The sequence below is a fragment of the Neomonachus schauinslandi genome, chromosome 3 (assembly GCF_002201575.2).
Source record: "Neomonachus schauinslandi chromosome 3, ASM220157v2, whole genome shotgun sequence".
Classification (NCBI taxonomy): domain Eukaryota; kingdom Metazoa; phylum Chordata; class Mammalia; order Carnivora; family Phocidae; genus Neomonachus; species Neomonachus schauinslandi.
The window spans coordinates 10,504,204-10,526,912 of NC_058405.1; the positions used below are offsets into that span (position 1 = coordinate 10,504,204).

The 22,709-nt window shown below is 42.0% G+C and overlaps 1 non-coding gene across 1 annotated transcript; it reads right to left on the minus strand.

Annotated features, from left to right (window-relative positions):
- Positions 1-21,156: 21,156 nt before the first annotated feature.
- Positions 21,157-21,285, minus strand: LOC123324477. Its single transcript, XR_006539841.1, has one exon. It is a non-coding gene; the product is annotated as a small nucleolar RNA SNORA72 (small nucleolar RNA).
- Between the last annotated feature and the right edge of the window lie 1,424 nt (positions 21,286-22,709).

Here is a 22,709-nt window from a genome sequence, read left to right on the forward strand (position 1 = left end):
ATGAAAACCTACAGGATGTATTCTTTTCCATGTGTCTTCCTTCATCCAACATTGGGATTATCTGTTTATCAATGTCATTGTGTGGCGTTGTAGTTCATCCATCGCATTCGTGGAACTTTCCACTGTGTGACTATATTACAAGGTGTTATCTCTTTCGGTCTGGGAGATTTTATGAATAGGGCTGCTGTGAACATCCTAGTAAATATTTTTCAATAAGCATATGTACACATCTCTGTTGAGTATACATTTAGAGATAAAGTTGGGGGGCATAGAGTATTCATATCTTCAGTTGTAGTATTATAGATACTGCCAGTTTCTAGAGTAGTTGTACCCATTTACACTCCCACTAGCTGTGTATGAGTTTCTGTTTGCTCCATATCCTTGCCAACACTTGGTATTTTTTTCATCTTTTATTTTAGACATCCTGGAGGTGTGCATCAATGTTTTTATTTATTAGATCGACAACCTCATCCTCCTTCAATATTTAACTTTGCAGACATCCTCTCTTACATCATAAACTCATTTCTTCCAGGTTCAGTCTATGCTGCTCATCATCTCTTCCACCGAGTCCAGTCTCTCACTAACCCCTCCTGATTTGCCACATTGCTCTTCTTTTCTTCTCTACAAACTCTCTGTGATCGTGTCCTTTACTGCAGCTTCAGTTGTCACCTCTCCAAGTGTCTCCTTTTAAGTCCTGATTCCTTCAAACCTTGACAGAGCAGTCTTGTGTTGTTTTACTCATTTATTCATCCACTTGTTACTGGTCCTTAACAAAGTGTTTGTTGATTGTTTGCTTACTGGGTATCAAGCAGTTTAAAAGGAAGCAGAGACATAAATTCTAATAAGAAATGGACTTTGCTCTCATTATGGCCTGAATTCTGTCCCCACCCCCCAAAATTCATATATATTAGAGCCATACCCCCTATGTGATTATATTTGGAGATAGGACCTATAAAGAGGTAATTAAGGTAAAATGAAGTCATAAGTGTGGGGCCCTAATCCAACATGACTTGTGTCCTTATAAGAAGAGGAAAAGACACCAGAAATGCTTTTGTGCATGGGGAAAAGGTCATGTGAGGACACAAAAAGAAGGTAGCCATCTACAAGCCAAGGAGAGAGGCCACAGTAGAAACCAGCCTTACCAGCATCTTGATCTTGGGCTTCCAACCTCCAGAGCTGTAAAAAAATCTTCTTCTGTTGTTTAAGCCGCCCAGTCTGTGGTATTTTGTTATGGCAGCCCTAGCAAACGACTATACCCTCAAACAGCTTACTATCCTGGGCAGATGACAAGAAATAAATCAACATTCACAGTACTATGTGCAATACACTGTGATAGAGGTTTACAGGGTTAACATGAAGGCACAGAGAAAGCACCAGGACAAAAAAAAAGATAAAGGTAAAAAGTGGCATAAAATGTCTTCCCCCAGGAGATGATGCTTACACTAAGTCTAAAGAAATTAGCAGAGATTATCTGGGTAAAGATTGCAGGGAAATGTATCCCACAGAGAGGAATGAACACTTGCAAAAGTGTAGACAGCATGGCATATACAGGGAAACTAAGTAGTTTCGGATGGGTGGAGGGTGGACCGTGGGAGAAGGTAGAAGCAAAAGATGAGACTGCAAACATACATTGAAGAGGGTCTACACCTTGCTAAGAAGTGACTGAATCGATAAGTCAAGGAATCCATAAACATAGTGGGGTACAGCTGTTTAATTTGCTGAAAAAAAATCATGTCTGAGTAAGGGATCCTATTTTAGTACTAAAATTCGGGCTGCCATATGTCCTGGGTTTGCCAGGACTCTACTGATTTAAAATATTTTGCCTTATCAGACCATGTGTCAGAACACAGCCCAATTTAGGGTTAGGAAAATTTTGTTACCAGAACTTCATTTCATCCCACACACCATATTGTTTTTTTCCAAATAACTGGTGACATTGTCTGTAGTCTGTAGCCTATAAAAACGATCCTGATTTGAGTTTGCAACTCATCCTTATGAATATTCAAGTGCGCAACCCCGGTTAAAGTTGGAGCTACAAGCCTATCCTACAGGCAACAAAAATAATCTTCTCAAAGCTATACTTATTTTAAGTAAAAGTTGTAGCCTGAAGGCCCAAGAAAAAGAAGAATGAATAGTTTATTATTCATTCTTGCTTCTAAACGAGTGACTTTTTTTCTTTTTTTCATTTACTAAGTATGAGGGATTTGGCTACTCTAACAGCAGAAACTTCAGCTACTTTGGCCAATTCAGGTGTAAGTCTCATGTATCTCGGGGCTTTATATGACTCCGCCTCTGCAGAAAATCAAATGTCAGGAACCCAACTCAGCGGCCAAGAAAAAATTTAAGAGGAATTCCAAACTTTAGGTCTATTTAAGAACAATTAGCAGTTACAACACACAACCCACAGCAGGAACACTTCTTAAAAGCTTCCTTCCTCCGTGTCTTCTGTCAATCCTGCAACCGTGCCAGAGCCTCTCCCTTGCCAAGTTGCTGACATTCACCCCCTCTCTCCTACCCCAGCTTTCTTATTATGGAGATTGTCTTAGTTCTTGGCTTTATTTCTGCTTGTCTTTGCTCATTATCTGCATTCTCCTCCACAAAAGGACATCGAGAGCTTAACCAGACAAGTAGGGACCCTTTCCAATTTCTTCCCATCATTTAACTCACTCAACCCATGATCCTAGTTCTACTTTATAATCAGTCCGGGAAGTGGGAAGGCAGAAGTCAAGCACTCCTTAGAGGATGAGGAGAATGAAATTTTATTAGCAAGCAATAATGAAATTTTATTTTAAAGCTGGTGGGAGTATGGTATTTCCTCAAAACAAAAACAAACAAACAAAATTAAGCATAGGATGTCCACATGTTCTAACAAATCTACTTCTAGTATATACCCAAGAGAATTTAAAGCAGGGACTCAGATATTAAACACCCATGTTCATAACAGCATTAATTACAATAGCCAAAAGGTGGAAGTAACTTAAGTGTCCATCAACAGATGAATGAATAAACAAGATTTGGTATATCCAAACAATGGAATATCACTCAGCCATTAAGAAGAATATAATTCTGATGCACGCTACAACATGGATGAATCTTAAAAACATTTACACTAAGTAAAATAAGCCAGACAAAAGGACAAATATAGCATGATCCCACTTACACGAGGTAGCTAGAATAGTCAAATTCCCAGAGACAGAAAGTAGAATAATAGTTGCCAGGGAGTGGGGGCAGAGGGAACGGGGGGTGTTTTATGAGTACAGAGTTTCAGTTTTGGAGACAGATGGTGGTGATAGCTGCACAACACTGAATATACTATGAACGAAATATTTTGCCTCCATCTCCGCCAACAATTACAGAAACTCCAGCCACCCTAAAACATCTCCCAAAAGAGTTCTAGGAGTCCCCAAGATGAATGGACAAAAATCATTTCTCTCCTTTCTAGAAAAATCTTAGATTTATGGCTAAATGCCTACTACTTTGGTCAGTAAAAATTAAAAATTTCATTTTTAAGCTGCTTACAAATCTTAGGATGAATAAAGGCATATAACACAATGCCTAAAGGTAGGAAACCCATTAAAAATGAGCAAGAACTCTTTAAAATAGGATTCTTAAAATTCTATGCCCCAGTGAATCTGCTCTAATTACAAATCATCAGTTTGAGGAAATGCAAAACAATTCTGATGCAAGTATGTCTCATAAAGAACTTACTTAAACTTAAAAAACTGTAAACTCCAGGTAGCAGTATTTTTGAACTTCAGAGCACAATTATTAACACAAGGCTGAGTCACAAAGCACATAACTTGAGGTGTGACTTTCAATATTGCCAGGATCGAACGACATCACTCTGGCCAGTCACTCTCAGAATGCTATCCATGAAAAGCAAGGTGGAAAGTCTCCATAGCAATGGCTTTTTACCAAGAGTATGTAAACATTATAGCTGCCTAGTCTTTCCATGGTCCAGATTTTCCTGGTTCAGTCAGACTGCAACTCCACATTCGCCCTGAGCTAGAATTTGACAAGACTTCAATGACAATTTTCCAGGGGAGCACTATAGAGCATGTGGGCTGACAGCCAGAGCAGCTCCGGGGCTAGGCATGAGCCCACTATGCCATCCACAACCTCTGCATCTTCTGCCCTTTAACCATATCACAACTGCATAGTCATGTCTGTATTTTTAAATGTTTTCCTGGAAATCTGAGTCACCATGAAGTAGGAGTTGCATAGCATAGTTTCTCCAAGAGTGAAAAATCCAGTCTTCAAGAGATTAAAGTGTCTTGCCCAAGGTCCTACGATATCAAAGCCAGGTCTAAAACCAGGGTTTTGTAGCTTAATCATTCATTAAAGTAATACGCAATGAGCGCCTACTATTGCCAGACACTGTTCTACACTCTTAGGATACATCAATTTAAGAACAAAAGACAATGATGTCTGATTTCATGGAGTTTACATTCTAATAGAAAAATATACTGGTTGTAATTTCAAACAGAGTGGTCAAGATAGGCCTCCCTGAGAAGAAAACATTTGTGTAAATACTTGAAAGGGGGTGAGGGAATCAGCTGTACAAATATCTCTGGGAGGTGAGTCCAGGCAGAAAGAAAAGACAGAGATGGAAAGCACTAGTCCAGAAATAAATAATATTGGTGGGGGTAAGGGTGTGTTAGGCAGTGAAAGTGATGACAAAAAGAACCCATTAGCAGATATTTTGGAAGTAGAGTTGAAATGTCTCACTGATAAATTGGTTGGATGGGTTACATTTTCTCCAGAAGGTGTTGAGATGATTTTGGAACCCATTCAAAAGACACTAGTTGAGGACATTCCATGGAACATCAGTAACGAATCCAGACTCAGACCAACATTGAGTCTGTGGCTGATACTAAGAGCAAGGAAGCATCTCAGGCTGGAGCAGAGGGAGGTGGGGAGATAGCAGTAACAGAGACCAGAGGGGAACAGAGGTAAGACCGTGGAGCCTTGTAGATCATGAGAAGGACAGTGGCTTTTACTGTGACAGAGACGAGGAGCAGGTAGAAAGCTTGAAAGAGGAGGAGAATAATCTGGTTTGGGTTTTAACAAAGCTGCTAGATTAATAATAGCCTCTCTGGGACAAGGATGGGACAGGGAAGCCAGCAGAAGTTTACTGTAATAATCCAGGCTTGAGATGATGGTGGCTGGGACCAAGGATTGGCAGTGGATGTGGTGACAAGGACCAGAATCTGGATATTTGTGGAGACAAAGCCAACAGAAGATGCTGAAGGGTTGGATGCGTGGTGTAAGAGAAAGAGAGAAATCGGGGTTAGCCCTATATTTTTGGCCTAAGCAACTAGACGCATGGCACTGTTAAGCAATGAGGGAAATAATACTAAGAAGACAGGTCTGGGGAGGAGAGACAGAAGGTCATTTCTAGGCAAGTAGAGTGAAAGATGTCCCGCTAGGAGGAGATGCTGAGAAGGCTGTTGGACTGCAAGTCTGGACTTCAGGAGACATCGTTTGGCTGAGACATGAACTCCTGGTGCTCATTCCAGCTTGACATACCTCCCACATCCACAGCTTGGACTTTTCCAGGATGAGAAACACGTGGTCAGGTTAAATCTTCAGTACCATCCTGCTGCCCTCAAATCTGCACTGGCCTTATTTCCAAGAAAAATAACCAGTCACCCTGCATTTTACCTAAGGGGATTCTCAATCGAGGGGCTCCTTGCCCAACTTCATATAGCAGAAACCTCATTACAGAACTTCAGACACAAGATGCAACTTTGTGAGAGATGGACCTTAACAAATAGACCTGCAACTGATTGAATATGGCACCATTTCTCTAATGTCTGTAGTATATTTAATCATTTTCCCCTACTTTATCAGGAGGATGCAATTTTGTTTTTTATATCCTTGTAGGAGAATTTTTTTTTAAAGCCTGGGGAAAAGCATAAGTAGCTGAGTGATCCAAAAAAGCCATACTCAATGCATCTAAATAACCCTGTGTCTGGTTAACAATGAATTGATGCCAGTGGAATGATGATATTTTAAAACTTTTCCTATAAATGTGACATATGCATCCCTGTGCATCAGCATAATCTCTGCTGAAAACATTTCAGTGAATGACAAGTTGATTGGCCCCAATTTGAAAAGCATAGTGTATAAAAACATAATTTTGGGGGGTGGCCAACATTATGACAGAAACTATATTCTGCTCATACACAGAACTGGATTGAACTGTTTGGGGAATTTTGATAGTCTGTGAATGCTTTCAACAAAGAAAATTGGCCAAATAGGAGAGGGAGGAAAAGAAAGGAATGGAATTAACAACTGTTGGGCAACTATTATCAGCCAGACATTATTTGAGAGAAAATGGTGGGGTGAGAGATTGATTGATAATCATTGTTTTCACAGCCAAAGGCAACATCAGCCTTTCAGTGGAGAGCCCTAACCCAAATCCCAGCTTTGTCTCTTAGGGTGAGACGTCACACTAATTACAACGTCATCTCTGTGACCTTCAGTTTTTAGACCTGTAAAAGGAGGAGAACAATAGATAGTTTCTAGGTAGTTGTGAGAACAGATTTCATCTGTATTCTCACACACACACACACACACACACAGAGCCTGGCTTAACTCTAACTCTACTCTATTACAAATGGGGCATCAGGGAGGATGTGATGTACAAGGTACCTGAGCTACTCAGTAGGGTACACACAAGCTTTAGATGACCACAGAAAGAGCGCCGGTCCCTTCTGCTAAGATGCCATGCGGGGTCTCATTGATTCTAGAGCTCAGAGACTTGAAAGGATAAACAGGATGCAGCACAGGTCCCTCTCCTCTGGTCAGACTATAACATCAGCCACATTGAGACCCTGTCCTGGGGTCTCCTCATACAGTTTAATGAGTTTATGTCAAAAGCTGTGGCCCTGTCGGTTAAAAGCCACCAAAAGAAATTATGACAGAAAATAGGATATAGTAATGAAAAACATATCTTGATTCTTTGGGTGAGTGGAGGTCGTAGAGAAGCTAGAAGGTATTTTTTTTTTTCCAACAGTTTCCTATCAATATACATCTGGCCCCATATTAAAGAGAGGCAAGAGGTCTGTTCTGCAAAACTGCTGACTCGTAAGGAATTGGAATCCCTTTATTATTTTCATTTTCTTCGACCTGCTTTGAATAACAGTAAGGATGCGGGCCAATTCCAAATCCTGATCCCAAATAAAAAGCCCAGGAAAATGGATGGCATATGGAGGCTGGGGATTAAGCAGGAAGGTGAAATGACAAGAATTATAGTGCTGAAGAGAGAGAAGGGAGGCGGGCCGAAAATGAAGGAAGCTTGGATTTCCAATTTGATCCCACGGGGACCTTAACTTTCAAATGTGATCCATGCCTCCCACTGGCTCCTTAAGCAAATATTGATCAGGTTTTTCAGACTGGCTCTACTGTGAGAAATTCCATGGCACTGTTAGAAGTAGAAGTGGATAGATCAGCTTCTTTTCCATTGAATTTGCTGCCAGAGCCAGAAGAAGATATGAGAAATAATAAGCAAGTGGGTGGAGAGGACTTTGCTTCAAATGTGTTATACTAGTCTCTTGCATAACAAAATCATCTCAAGAAATAGGTTTATATTAGCATCTGCATATCAGGAGCTAAAGAAAGAAAACTGCAATACAAAATTGCAATGTACTCGTTGAATGTGAAGTGTTTTCATTTTTTAAAATCTGAGCTACACAAGACAAACCTGCCTGGGGAATGTGGGACAAATCCTGTGGGACCAGGAGGGCATCCACATGATCCATGCAATGGCAACAACACTAGGAGTAGATAAGAGCCCAAGGCCATGCACTGCAGGCACAGCTGCGAAGAAGTGTCATGCAATAGGGTCAAGGCCAAGGACAAAGAGCTATGGCACAAATGCTGAAGCTTACCTGTGACCAGAGAAGACACTGGAAACTTGGTCCCTACATGGAAAGGCCTCTGAAACATGGCCTCAAGCAGCCTCCTGCCTGGAAGAGAGAAGGCGGAAGTGAGCTAGCTCTGCCCTGAGTCTTAGAGGATAATCTTTGCCCTTGGTGGAGTTTTTCCTTGGAGTCCTCTTTCCAGTCTCCTTTTGTCCTCAGAGGACTAAGAGTCAAAGGTAAAATCTGGTGTGAACAGATTGGACAGGAGCCACATTAGCAGAGATCCTGTGCCAGAGAGACAAAAGTAATCCTTGTAACTCGCAGGACTCCAGCCCGGCTCCCCGGGGCTCTCCCTGCACCTGGAGAAACCCCCAAGGGATGGGGGAGGCAGCCAGAATGCCCGGGGGCGGTTCTCTTGGCAAGGAGAGGGATGTATACTTTTTACCTGAGAAGCTGGCTACACACACACTTCTGTGCTTCCCCTGTTTTCTACCACAAACATATTATTTTGATATCACAAAACTATGATAAGTGACATCAAAATGAAGGGTAAGAACTAACACACAGAAAACCTAAAGTAGAGTTAACTTTAGGTTACTTACTCGGCTGGCCACATTCCACAATTTTTCAGACTAGCCTATCTCCTGCTGCTTCTGAAAGTGCCACTCATAGTTCATTATGAAATATTCATTTATTACCCTTGGGTTCTGGAGCAGAGACACCCTATCTTAATATTAGCAAATCCCTTACCATGAGTCAGTTAAAAGTACTACATAGTTGCTTTTGTCTTATTCTACTTAAATCCACTTTAAGCAAATATTGAAAACTATGTTTTAAGTTTAAAGATGTACAGATGGATGTCTACCCAAAAGAATTGAAAGCAGGTCCTCAAAGAGATATTTGTACACCCATGTTCACAGCAGCACTATTCATAATAGCCAAAAGATGGAAACAACCCAAATATCTGTTGACAGATGAATGGATAAACAAAATGGGGTGTATCCATACACCACTGAAATATTATTCAGCCTTAAAAAGGAAGAACATTCTGACACATGCTACATCATGGATGAAGCTTGAGGACATTATGCTCCGTGAAATAAGCCAGGCACAAGGGGACAAAAATACTGTACGATTCCACTTACGTGAAGCATCTAGAATCGTCAAATTCATAGAGTCAGAAAGTAGAACAGTGGTTGCCAGAGGTTGAGGGTAGCGAAGGAATGGGGAGTTGTTACAATGGGTACAGAATTTCAGTTTTGCAAGATGAAAGGAGTTCTGGAGATTCGCTGCATGACAAGGTGAATTTACTTAACACTAATGAACCGGTAATGATGTTAAATCGTATATGTATTTTACCACAATTAAAAACAATGAAATATGCAGAGTACAAGATATTTATTCTACTAGATGAAAAAGACTTCGAGAAAGAAGTGAAATTTCAGCAGATAATCCTTGACAGTGAGTAGGGTTGGGGGCTGGAAATCTGGCAAGGGATAGTGAAGTAAAGGGAGCCACATTCAGAAATCCATTCTGAATCCACTGGCATGCTCCCAGTCGTTTGTGGACACATTAAGGACTGGCCCAAGGGCCAATGTGAATGCATTCACAACAGAATACTGGGTAGGTCTAGAATTTGGGAGACTCGAGAGAGTTAGGGTCTTGAAGCTAAGGGCACAGCTTTGGGTATGGACGGACATAAAGGGTAATAGCAAGCCACCATGGGGGTTTGATGAGAGAGGTGACATTGCAGGTGAGAAAAATGAATTTGGCAGCTGCATGAAGGATTGAATGCAGGGGAGCCATACTAGAAGCAGGGAAGCCAGTGAGAAATGGGTTGTGATTATTGGTCTTGGAATATAAGCATTGCCTTGCCATTAAATTGATCTTACCACAATAAGTCACAGTACTTACCCAGTCCTACAATAAAATGGCTCAGTATTTTACAGTAAGAAGTCTCCAAGGAAACCCCAATATTCAAGTCCCAACAGATGCAAAAGGAAAATATCAAAGAAAGGGAGCCTTAAAAGGGGAAAAAAAGAACATGAAGGAGAAATATAAAGACTAACATGTCAGGGAAATAAATTGCAAACCCAACTGATTTGTATTAGAGCACTAGCATTCTTTTTTTCAAAACTAGCTGGACTATTTAACTCTAGCAAAAAGCAATTTATGAACATTTCACACATTAATGAGCATTTCTTCTTAGGACTGTTGAGTAACCAAAAACTCTAATGAGAAAGAATGGCATGCACAAATGAAAAAGCAGAGAGGAAAGGAAGCACTGAGCATCTTATGAAAGAGTAAGGGTCCCATTCCCAGTGGAACGTAGGGTATGAGTAAGTGAGAGGCAGAGGAAAGTGTGTGTGTGTGTGTGCGTGTGTGTGTGTGTGTGTGTCCGCGTGCACATACAAGTATGCAGGTGCTCAGGATTGGTGGGTGGTAGGAAACATAGGTAGAACCAAACAGACCCAAGGAGAATGTGATAGTGTTGACTTACACACAGACTTTATTGTCAAAGATATTTGCTGGCAAGAATGAGCTCATGAAAGATCATGAACATGGCTAAAGATAAACCTATATTTAAACCTCATGTTAGGACACTTTTTTGTGACTGGGACAGGTAACTTAACTTCATGAAGTCTCAATAAATACATGTCTAAAACAGGGTGAACTGGGCGCCTGGGTGGCCCAGTCGGTTAAGTGCACAGCTCTTGATCTCAACTCAGGTCATGATCTCAGGGTTGTGAGATCAAGCTCTGCATCAGGCTCCATGCTGGGCATGGGGCCTGCATGAGATTCTCTCTCTCCCTTTGCCCCTCCCCACCACCCTGCTTGCACTCGTGCTCTCTCTCTCTAAAAAAAAAAAAAAAAAAGCCAGGATGAGCACACTTAATGAAAGTGTTGAGAGGATTAGAGATAACATAGAGAAAGTGCCTGGAATAATGCCCAACACACAATAGGTACTAAAAAAAATAACAACAAAATGAAAATAGGATTGTATTATATATGTGTGTCTATATAAAATATTACTACTAATGATTGTTTCAAGGAAATCTACCTAGTCATATTCCCTTACAACAGCATATATTTATTGAGCATCTATTATATGCCAAATGCTAGGTACTAAAGGGATATGGCAAGGTCTCTGCCCTTAAAAGCAAATGTAACCTGACATAGTTGTATATTAACTCTCCAGAGCCTCATATATTGTTAACAGGGTCAAGTGCACAGGTGAAAATCCCAGTTGATGAGGATGGGAGAATCCCGGTAACCATCCCCAGCACCTGGGCGAAGGTGCTGGTCAGCCTGTGGAAATGCAGCACTGCCCCCTATTGGAAAGAGGACTTGATGACCGAGAGGTCTTAATTTTCTGAGTCCAAGATGGGCTTCCCAGATTGCTCACCCTTACCTCTTCAGAAACAGGGAAAGAAAAGGAAAAGCAATGCGAATAAGTGTGTCCTTGGATGAAATCAGGGGCAGCCAGCTGACTGAGGAAGGACATCTGCTGGTTCTCCCTTTGCAGGCATAAGTCATATCCCAAACCAAAAGCAAAGATCCAGACCCCTTGTAAAAGCAAGATCCAAAGCCCTGAGGGTGCTGTTGCCAATATGAGGACCAGTGTGAAGAATGAGTGAGTCTCCCCACCTGCACAGGCCAGCCCACCTCACTACTTTGATCTCATGTTGCAAACAGATATTCAGCAACCTCCAGTACCCTCTGACATGGACCATTTTCCCATCAGCCAACCATGTTCACCTCAGCTACACATGACCACCCCCATCATGTCAAGAAGAATTTTAAAAATTCATGGCGGGGCACCTGGGTGGCTCAGTCAGTTAAGTGGCTGCCTTCGGCTCAGGTCATGATCCCAGGGTCTTGGGATGGAGCCCCACGTTAGGCTCCCTGCTCAGCAGGGAGCCTGCTTCTCTCTCTCTCACCCTCTGCCTGCCTCTCTGCCTACTTGTGCTCTCTCTCTCTCTGTCAAAAAAATAAATAAAATCTTAAAAAAAATTCATGGAAACCAATGAAAATGAAAACACAACTGTTCAAAATCTTTGGGATGCAGCAAAGGCGGTCCTAAGAGGAAAGGGTATAGCAATACAAGCCTTTCTCAAGAAACAAGAAAGGTCTCAAATACACAACCCAACCCTACACCTAAAGGATCTGGAGAAAGAACAGCAAATAAAGCCTAAACCCAGCAGGAGAAGAGAAATAATAAAGATTAGAGCAGAAATCAATGAAATAGAAACTAAAAGAACAGAACAGATCAACGAAACTAGGAGCTGGTTCTTTGAAAGAATTAATCAGGTTGATAAACCCCTGGCCAGACTTACCAAAAAGAAAAGAGAAATGACCCAAATAAATAAAATCATGAATGAAAGAGAAGAGATCACAACCAACACCAAAGAAATACGAACAATTGTAAGAACATATTATGAGCAACTATATGCCAGCAAATTAGATAATCTGGAAGAAATGGATGCATTCCTAAAGATGTATAAACTACCAAAACTGAACCAGGAAGAAATAGAAAGAGAAAACCTGACCACCCCCATCATGTCAGATGCCCCCACCTCTGTCAGAGAAGAGAGCACAAAGACATAGAATAACATGTAATGTCACATGGGGCTACTCAGGGGCATTAACATTCGGCTGGCTATCAAGGGAAGTCATATAAGGATGGGGAGCTTTCAAACAGGCCTCAAAAGAAAAGTACTCACAGACAAGGTGGAGGAATGGAGAGGGCCCTAGGAGATTAGTGGGTTCAGGTGGAGGAGCTGGGGGACAGAGAACAGAAGAGCAGGTCAGGAGTCAGTTCTCAAAGATACAAACTACCAGGCTCACTCTGTGAACAATAGGGTTCTTCATGCAGAAAATAGAATTTAAGAAATATTCATTGGGCAATTCTAACTCAAGGTGTCCCATTGGAATGGTGTCCCATTCTTGTCCCTCCCTATTCCATATCCTCTTCCACTGAATTCATATCTCCCTTAATAACACCACCCACAAATTTCCCTACATAGAAACTTGCAGTCATCCTTAACATATCCCTGTCCGTGATCTAGGCAGACACTAATTCCTAGCTGTACTGCCTTCTCTAAATATTTCTCAAAACGCTCTCCTCTCCATCCCTGCTACCACCTTTATAATTCAGGCCCTCACTATCTCTTGGTCATCTTGCTTCATATTTGATGCCCTTCAGTTTAGCCTCTTGTTTCCACCCAACTGATTGCTTTCAAATTCAAATATAACCATGCTACCACCTGCTCACACTATTGACCAGCTCTCCATTGCTTTCATAAGAAAGTCCTTGGTTTGTTACATAAGACCCTTTGTAGTCTAGTACTTACCTACATCCCCTTGCTCACCTGCCCTTCCTCCTTCTATACATCTTGTTCTCTAGCTGTAGCAAACTGCCTGTTTGGGCCAGACTGTTTCATACCTCAGGACCTTTGCATGTGCTGTTCCATCTGTGTGGATCACAATTCTGTTCTCTGCATGTCCTTCAGCCACCTAGCATTTACTTATCCCTGGAGATAGCAATTCAGGTATAAGCATGACCTCTTAATGGATGCTCCTCTGGCAGCTCAGGCTGATTTTAGAACCATCTTCTCTCTTTTCACGGTACTCCACTGCCTTTATTTTAGCACACATCATGGGATGAATTGGACTTAAATGTCTGTTTCCCCCACTCGGCCATTTTATCCAGCCCTGTGTCCCCAGCACCTACCAGAGGGCTGGCTTCATGGTAGATATTTAATAATTGTGTTGAATTTAATACAAGAAGAACATTAGCAAATGATAAAAATCTGTGCCAGACAGAGAGAAACTTGGGACTCTTGAGATCTTATAACCTGAGCATCCCTCTGAATGGAAACCTCCAAAAGCAAAATGGAGCCATAACTGGGAGAGAAGCTTTGTTGAGGCCCAGGCGGTTTGGCCCATTATGTACAACGACTTGTAGGGTCAGATTATAAAGGTGGAAATACTTATGTGCCCATGTATATGTGAGTTTATTTTATTCTGATTGTACTCTGCCTCACTGAGCTTCACATGGCTCTCAACTATTTCAGTTTGGCATATATAAGGGAATTGAAATTATCTTGCAGAAAACCCAAGATGTCTGCTCAGTGTCTTTCATCTAGCCACATTGGTGCCCTCCTTGAGCCCTTGCTCCCACCTCTGCCACCACATGCCCTTCCCATCCTTAGATGTGGAAGTACACCACAATGTCAGGACAGATCTTCCCCTACCAGGCAGGACCCTGAGTCATCCTGCTGTTTTACAGAGCCAAAGCGCTCCCTGCATGGCCTCAAGTGCTTCAAAATGAACCCAGAAAGACAAGTGGAGGGCAAATATAACACAAATATGCACCTATAAAAATAGCCCTGGAATAACAGCCGCCCAAGTGCTGGATAGGAGCAGTAACAGATGGCTACGTCTGTCTGATTTTCCAATCCCTAAGGTTGTACCTCTCTGCTTCCCTTCCATCTCTTTTCCTGGAACATGGTTTTGGCAGGCAGTGGGTCCCTTGGAAACAACAGTATCCTTCAAAGTCATTCCAGAATGGTACAGTAATCGAGGCCAACCTACATGCCACCCAGAATGAGAAGCCCAGAGTTACAGACGTGAGCCATGCCCAAAACACATCTGTGACCTTGACAGGACATCCCTGCATTTTAACAAAGTACATTAGTGGATCAAATGTCCCTTTTTAAAGAAAAGCAGTGGAAATCGGGCTCAGATGAAAGTCAAAAGATATTTGGGCAATGTTGTTTGCTGATTGCCAGCTGAGCACCTGGGCACAGAAGGCCAATGCCACCCCAATTCCTGCTGCTGCCCACCACTCAGGTACAACTTTCCTCACTTACTAAAGAGTCTGCAACTTCGGACAAACATTGACTACAGCTGATCTGCTTGTTGCGTGTTTCCCAGAACAGACTACCTGTGTCCTGGCAGTTATTAATGTTTGCAAATATTTTATAGCGACTAAAAAATGTAAAACACAATGTTTTCAAAATCACCCAAACTTATTTTTTTCATTTTATTTTGATAGCTTCCTGAGTTCAGTAATTGAAAGAGATTGTATGTTGAAGTCTTAGAAGTAAAATATTTCATATATTTCTCCATCTTTAATTTTCCTTATCATAGTTATAGAAGATAAAGGAAATGGATTTAATATTTTCACCAAGCATATGTGGATGCCCCCAAAGCCCCTTCGGGTGACCTCAGTGTTCCATACCAATATCACTTTCCATGAACACCAGGAGGTGAACAAATCTGGTAGATAATATGCTAAGAAAATTGGGCTTAATATGTTAAACATTTATTGAGCACTTACTAAATATAGCACTAGGCCCTCCAGGAGGATATGACATTGATAAGGGCATCACCCTGCCCACACAAAGCTTTCCATCTAATAAGAAAGACAAACAACTAAGTCTAGTGCTCAGGAGGATGCAGCAGGTGGGGGCGCCCTTACAGAGCATGTGCAAAGAGCTTAATGTTCTTCATTTCATATAATCCTCACCACAGCCCTCTGATTTAGGTATTACCACCTTTCCAAAGGTAGGGATATTGAGGCTCTAGGAGGTTAAGTGACTTGCCCAATGTCTTACAGAGTAAATCACCAATTCTGCTCTGACTCTACAGCCCCATGTTCTTTCTCAATAAAAGCAGTACCATGGTGGGGTGACTAAGCAAGAAGAAGTTCATTCCAGTGTGTCAGAGAGGGCTTCACAAAGGAGGTGGCATTTGAGCTGAGACTTGAAGGAATATGAATTCAGTAGGAAATTCATGGGGAAGAAAAGGTGAGACTAGAGGCTATGAGCTAGCAGTTAGTGTGGTGTTACTTTAGAATTCAGGAACATGGAGGGAGAGATTAGCAAAATTATGTTGCCAGCAGAAGGCACTATGTGCCAGCCATGGCATTTTAGACATAGCAACCAGGTGAAATGCATCCATCCTCCAGACCCCTTCCACCATGGATCTTCCTCTAGCTTTCATACCACTAGTTCCTTCTTTCCTCTTTCCAAATGTTTATCTCTCCTCTTTTCTCCCTATCCCAAGCTGACTTAATGAATGTGTGAAAATCAAGTCTTCAAAAAAAAAAAAAATTCACTTGTGCTTACATAGCATTTTTGTCTCCAAAAAGGGTGGACCATTGCCCCAGCTATGTTTTTCAGGAGGTGGGAGAGGTAAATGGTCTTACATGTATTTGGACCACTAGATTTCCTCTAAGGATCTGGTGGTACAAATAATGACCTAGAATACTCACAGGAATTGGAGTAACCCTGTTCTTATCATTTTGGTGGATTTCATTAGTTGCCCAGGCTCCGTGCATGTCTCTTGAAAAGTCATGTAGGCCTCGGTGTCCTAAGCTGCTACTCCAGGAATTTGGAAGTAGCTGCTGCAGCTGGTTGGAAATAGATGTTTTGAGTAGCTTGGAGACAAAAATACTAATTGATCGATGGAGGTCCCTGAGAAGGGGGGAAGCCCTGTGGAGGGCATGTGCTTAGGTAGGATGAGGGAAGAGAAGTCCATTCCATATTGAAATGAATGGACGATATGAGGATGAATGAAGGCAAGTTTTAGGGAGATGGCATAGTTGAGATAGTTCCCATCTGATGTTTTCTGTTTCCATAGGGAAGAGCATGGGGAAACTGAGGAAGCCTTGAAGCAAATACTGTGGCAAGTGGGAGAGAGATGGCTGAGGGCCACAGGAAGTGCTGTTGCCCTCAGCTGTAAGTGGGGATCATGGTCATGGGTAGGAAGTAGCTGCAATCCAAGCATTGCACCATCTTCTCCAACAATGTTCAGCAGGCACAAGACAGGTAGATGGACAGATGAACCAAGATTGGCCTTCTGGTGAGTGGATGGGACAGAATTTAGAGCAAAATATACTGAAGGTATTGGTGAGAGGGTTGTTGAAATGTATTCATTCATTCAGCAAATATTTACTGAGTGAATGACAGATGCTAAACATTACTCTAAGGGGGAGCCTGGGTGGCTCAGTTGGTTAAATGTCTGCCTTCGGCTCAGGTCATGATCCCAGGATCCTGGGATCGGGCCCTCACATTGGGTTCCCTGCTCAGTGGGGAGTCTGCTTCTCCCTCTCACTCTCTCTCTCTATGCGCACTCTCTCTCTCTCAAATGAATAAATAAAATCTTTAAAAATAAATGAATAAACATTATTCTAAGCATTAGAGACAGTGGTGAACAAAACAGGCAAGGGTTGTTGGTGGTATTGTGCCATGGAGACAAACAAGAAACAAATAGGTAAACAAGAAAATCAGAATTGCTGATAGTGGCGGGGGCCACAGATGAAATGTGCTGAGGAGGAGGCTGTGTATTTGGAATAGTCTGGGAAAAGCTCTCTGAGGTCACTGAAGTGATGACCCGTAAGGTCTAGGCAGGATGGTGAATGAAGAAAGACTCCAGAGCCTGGTGGATAAGGAGGCTGAAAGTCATGAGGGGGTCAAAGAGGATGAGAATGCTAGGAGCCTGGAAAGCTAAGGTTAGAGCAGAGTACTTATTATATGGTTTCAGAGGTTGCACAGTTCCTGACAATTAGCTTGAAGGAATGACACGGGGGCTCTGTTCCTTCTCAGAATTGCAACTTAGGTCCAAAGCTAAGTACAAACATACTAAGAACCCCCCATTTTAAGTTCAGAGAAATTTCCAGTTATTGAGCAGTTATCTCTCCTTCAGGCTTTCTGGGAGGCATCCTTGCAAACAGAAGACTAACAAAGTAGACGGAGGCCAACAACTTTGACACCAGCTGTCAGTCACATGGGTCTGCTTCCTTTTCACCCTCACACAAAAGCTCCACATGTCCCTGCCCACGGTGTGGGGGGAGGGGAGAAAACACAGGAAAAAAAACCACACACTTCCCTCCAGTCTAAACCGGGTGTTACAGACCAAATGCTTTGTCCCCCCCAAATCTGTATGTTGAAACCCTACCTCCCAATGGGATGTATTGGGGGTGGGGTCTTTGGGAGGTAATTAGATGAGGTCATGAGGGTGGAGCCCTCACGAATGGGATGAGCACCCTTACAAGAGTTGCCAGAGAGCTTGCTTCCCCTCTGACCTCTGCCATGTGAGGATATAAGATGTCAGCCATCTGCAACCCAGAAGAGGGTTCTCACTAGATCCTGATCATGCTGGCATCCTGATCTTGGACTTCCAGTGTCCAGAACTGTGAGAAATAAATTTCCGTTGTTTATAAGCCCAGTCTATGAAACTCTGTCATAGCAGCCTGAATGGACTAGGATACTGGGACTAGAGTGACAGGCTGGTAGGAAGGAGGCCTTTAAATCACAGAGAAAGATTAGAAAGGATAGGACTAGAATAAGCTTACTAAGGCCTGAGTGCACAGTTGTGAGTCATGCTGAGAAAGTCTGCTCTTCAGTAATAACACTTTCAGGAGAAGAATTTGTATTTTATGTCTATACCCCAACAAGCTGAGACTCCATAAAAACTTGTTTTATGGACTTAAGACAGGGTGACTGAAGAAGAGCTTGCTTATACATTCATTCAACACACATTTATTTAGCACATGTGATGTGCTGAACTCAACTGTGGGTGCCAAGGAGAAAGAGCTGAGAAAGACAGGCAAATGCCTTTCCTCAATGCACTTAGGTTCCAGTGGAGGAAAGAAGCCAACACAAATATGCATGGACATTATAACTGTGGTTGTAAAGTGTGCACAGCATCAGGTTGAGAGTGATGTTGTGGGTAGGGAGAGGAAGGGACTATTCCAGACAAAGAGATCAGGGAGGGCTCTCTGGGGCATTATCATTTGAACAGGAGCTGAATGGACTAAGGAGCATACCCTGTGGATGTCTGGAGGGGCTCACCAGGCAGAGGCTATGAGGAGGGAATGAGCTTGGTAGAGTCAGAGGACTCCAGTATGATGGGAGCAAGGGGGACATGGTAGGAGGTGAAATGGAGATGAGCGGGGGTCAACCCTAGAGGGCTTTGGACTTTAGTCTCCATGTGATGAGAAGCCCCTAGAGAGTTTTTAGTGGTGTGACATGGTGTGGTCTATTTTAGGGAGATTTCTCAGGTAACTGGGTGGAAAATCGACTATGGGGGCAAGAGGAGAAAGCAGAAGCTGATTTATGAGGTTGTATATTGCAGCCCAGGTAAAAGACTGGTGGCCTGGGCTAGGTGGAAGCAGTGGAGGCAGAAGAAGGAGGGGTCAGCTTTGGGTTATATTTGGATGGTAGGTCCTACCAGGTTCTTGGTCTGTTGAGGAAGAAAAGGAGCCAAGAGCCTAGGATGAAGGGTGGATTCTTCACACCTGAGATGAAAAGATAGCCAGTGAGTGAGCCTAGAGGCTCCTCAAAAGAAGGGAGTGCCCAGAAGGTACTGTGGAGGAGTAAAAATCTGCACATTACTCAGGGAGTAAGGAGGACCCCAACCCAAATGAAGAGTGTCACTTGAGAGGGAAGTTTTCAGTGAGAGTCAGGAAGTGGATGAAGCATCTGTGACTAGATTAAGAGTATATGTGAAGTTACTTGCAATTAAGTAAAGGTTGTGATGATTATTGTGGAAAAGGTTAGGTGGAGAGCAATCACATCTGGTTCAGGGAGAAGGAAAGAGAGCCACAGGGGCTGGGATTCTAGAGAGGATGGTGACTGGAGGACTTTTTTCAGTTTGGATGAAAAACATGGATGAGTCATGGGGAAAATAACTGGCCTAGAAATTTTCACAGCATTGGGCCTGGAAGTCTGATGGATTGAGGTCTCTGGGGGAATTGAAGGACTTGGACTGCTCTGGAACAAGCCAGCTGCTCCTGGAAACCCTAGACCAGGTGGGCTGGCAACAAGATTGTTTGGTTCCCAGGAGACTCAGTGAGTGCTGGAAATAGCATTAGCTCCAGATTGATGGGAGGCCTTTCTGGATGGAATCCTTTACAGCTTGTCTTAACTGTGACTCCCAGGGAATAAATGGAAAATAGCATCATTGATTTTAAAATAACTCTAGGTGAGATAGTTGCCTGTACTTTCTGTTTCCCTTTACTCGACTCCCACTCACTTCTCAACCCACAGGGATCTGATTTCCACCCATTGCATTTCACTCAAACAGGACTGACCAAGTACACTACTGGTCTTTGTGCTGCTTGATCCTATCAGCATTTTCAGCCCCTATCTTATTTGACATTTCAGTCCTACTGACCAACACTTCTTTGTGAAACACTCTCTTCCTTTGGATTTCCACAGTGACGCCACTCTCTTTTAATCATGCTCCTACTTCTCTGGCCACTTATGTGTTCTGTCTCTAAAATCCTCATTTACTTAGCCTTTAAAATGTTGGGTTTCCCTAATCGTTGATTGTAGGCCTTCTACCTTTCTTATTTTATCTTATCTCTTTAGGCCATTTGTTCAGACCCATGGTTTCAACTGCCTGATATAGAAGACATATGAAAAATGCTATGAGTGTCCAAAGGTGCGCATGCCTGAGGCACAGGGGGAGATTACTTGAGTTGGGTCATTGCTACCCAGATGGTAAATTTAGCCTTTGGGCAGATAATGAAGCCCAAGGAGAGTATTTATAAAGAGAGAAAAGAGAATCCAAGCTAGAACTCTAGGAAAAATTATTCACTGGATTGGAAGATGAATAAGCACCAGTAAATAAAAGTAATTGCTGTTATCATTCATCACGATTACTATTATTCTACAAGTTAAGTGCTTGTTTGTACATTTCAAGGCCTGTGTACATTACCTATGCATTAACTTTTTAATAGCATTTCCTACATTCCACCCAGATAATTCATGCCTACCTTTCTCTCAGTATACCACCAGGCTTTGTTTGGTTCATCAGTTCAGTCTAGCATCGGTAATTTTTACTGATTGCTGTTAGGATGTATGGTGATATTCAAAGCACTAAAATCCATCTCTATCCTTAGAGATTTTGATGGAGTATTGCAATATTCCTACAACTTGCTGTTGTCAGCTTTTCCATCAGCATCAATTAGAAAAGACACCAAGAACCATACGTTTGTCAATTATTTTATCAAGGGAACAAGGATAGAAGCATCCCTTGCAAGTGCTCAACAATCATTATTTCATGCAACTAAAAGGAGTACATTCTACTTTTTTTTAAGAAAATAAAACACAATAGTTTTACAATTCATTTAATGGCAAATGGTAATCATCAAATTAGCAATGGTTATTTTCAAAAGTTATTACACTAGCTGTGCTGTCATTTCTCAAGGATGATTAGATACCTAGAGTCACAGACATTTCCCACATAAGATGCATCATATAAATCAGACTTGGTTTATCACCAGCATTGATAAAACCAGACCTAGGGAAGAACTAGGTCTGGGGACACATGCATGGTTAATATAGCAAATGTTTAGTCTACCCCGATTATAACAAAATCAGAACAGCAATAATATTCACAGAGTACATTCTACTTTTTTAAAAATCCACAATATAGTCAACTGACATGTATACACAATGCAGTTATCCTCAGAGTGCTCATGGCAACCCTGCTGCTAAGCTTATTGATCTTTAATGAATTACCTGCTTTGTTGACATCTGCACTCTTCAATTCCAAAATCAACCACACATTTCCTCAATAGTCCACCTCTCCACTTCCATTTATTTGCAGACTGTCCACAGAGATAATCCACTAAAAAGAGGACAACACGCACCTTGGAACCAGAATGCTTGGGTCCAAGCTTTAACTTGTAATTTAATCAACTGTGCACAAAATCTGATTTTCCTCATCTCTGTTTCTGTGTGAATTATCTTACACTCCTTCCTCATCTTTTCCAAACAAGCAGGTGGCAAAAGTATCACCATTAGGAAAAGCTTTGGAAACCCAAAAACAGCCATTGTCCTTGCTCAGTGGAAAGTTTAAGAGACAGTTATCTGTTCTCAGAAGCTTTATGACGTGAACTATGAGGATCTGCCTTACAGAAGCCACTATTAATTTATTACAAGTGCATTTGCAAAATATTAGACACACTCAACTTCAGGTCTAAACCTAGAGACATGTTCTATCCAGTTGGATCCTCAAAATTGCCCTGGAAGATAAGGAGGCAAGGGACCATTCTTCCCATTTTGCAAATGAGGAAAGGGAGGCTTGAGTCTTAGCAAACTGACCAAGATCACACAGCCAGAAAAGGGCCAAACCAGAACTTGATTTTTCAACTTTTCTAATCCCTAGTTGTTCACCTTGCAACACCTTTAACAAGAAGGAACAAGGCAGTGCACAAATCCTTTTTCAGTGCAGGAATGACAATTTAATAACCCAAGAGATTTAATGTACCTCCAGAAAGATTCACTTCTCCCCTACTTAAATTGAAAGAGTCAGGTTGATTCTACATTCTCATAAATTGATTTAAAACAATCAGGAGAAGGCTCATTAAGCTTCACCTACACAACAAAAATAAAATACTTAGCATTCATGCGTAACTTCACATTTTATAGATACTGACAAGGAGCTATCAAGAATTTATTTCATAGATAGCTATTATAATTATTTCACAACACAGAACACCTAGACAGGCTTCCTTTTTATTGGAAAGAGAGGTTTTAAAGGTCAATTTAACAATACCACTATGTGAGAGCTCCCAGCCTCAGTCTGGTGGGACGCATTCTTGAAGTCTTGCACATTTAATTTACAATGAGCTTCAATAAATTGTACCCTTTAGCTGTCTCACATGATAGAGGTCACGGACATATGCTGAAGCTTAGCTGTAGACAGACACTATACGCTGCATTCTAGTCATTTCCAGCTCAAGACACTGAAGACTCCCAACTCCTACGGTAATTAGATGTTGACAATCTCTTTGACTCAGCGAAATGAAATGCTATCGAG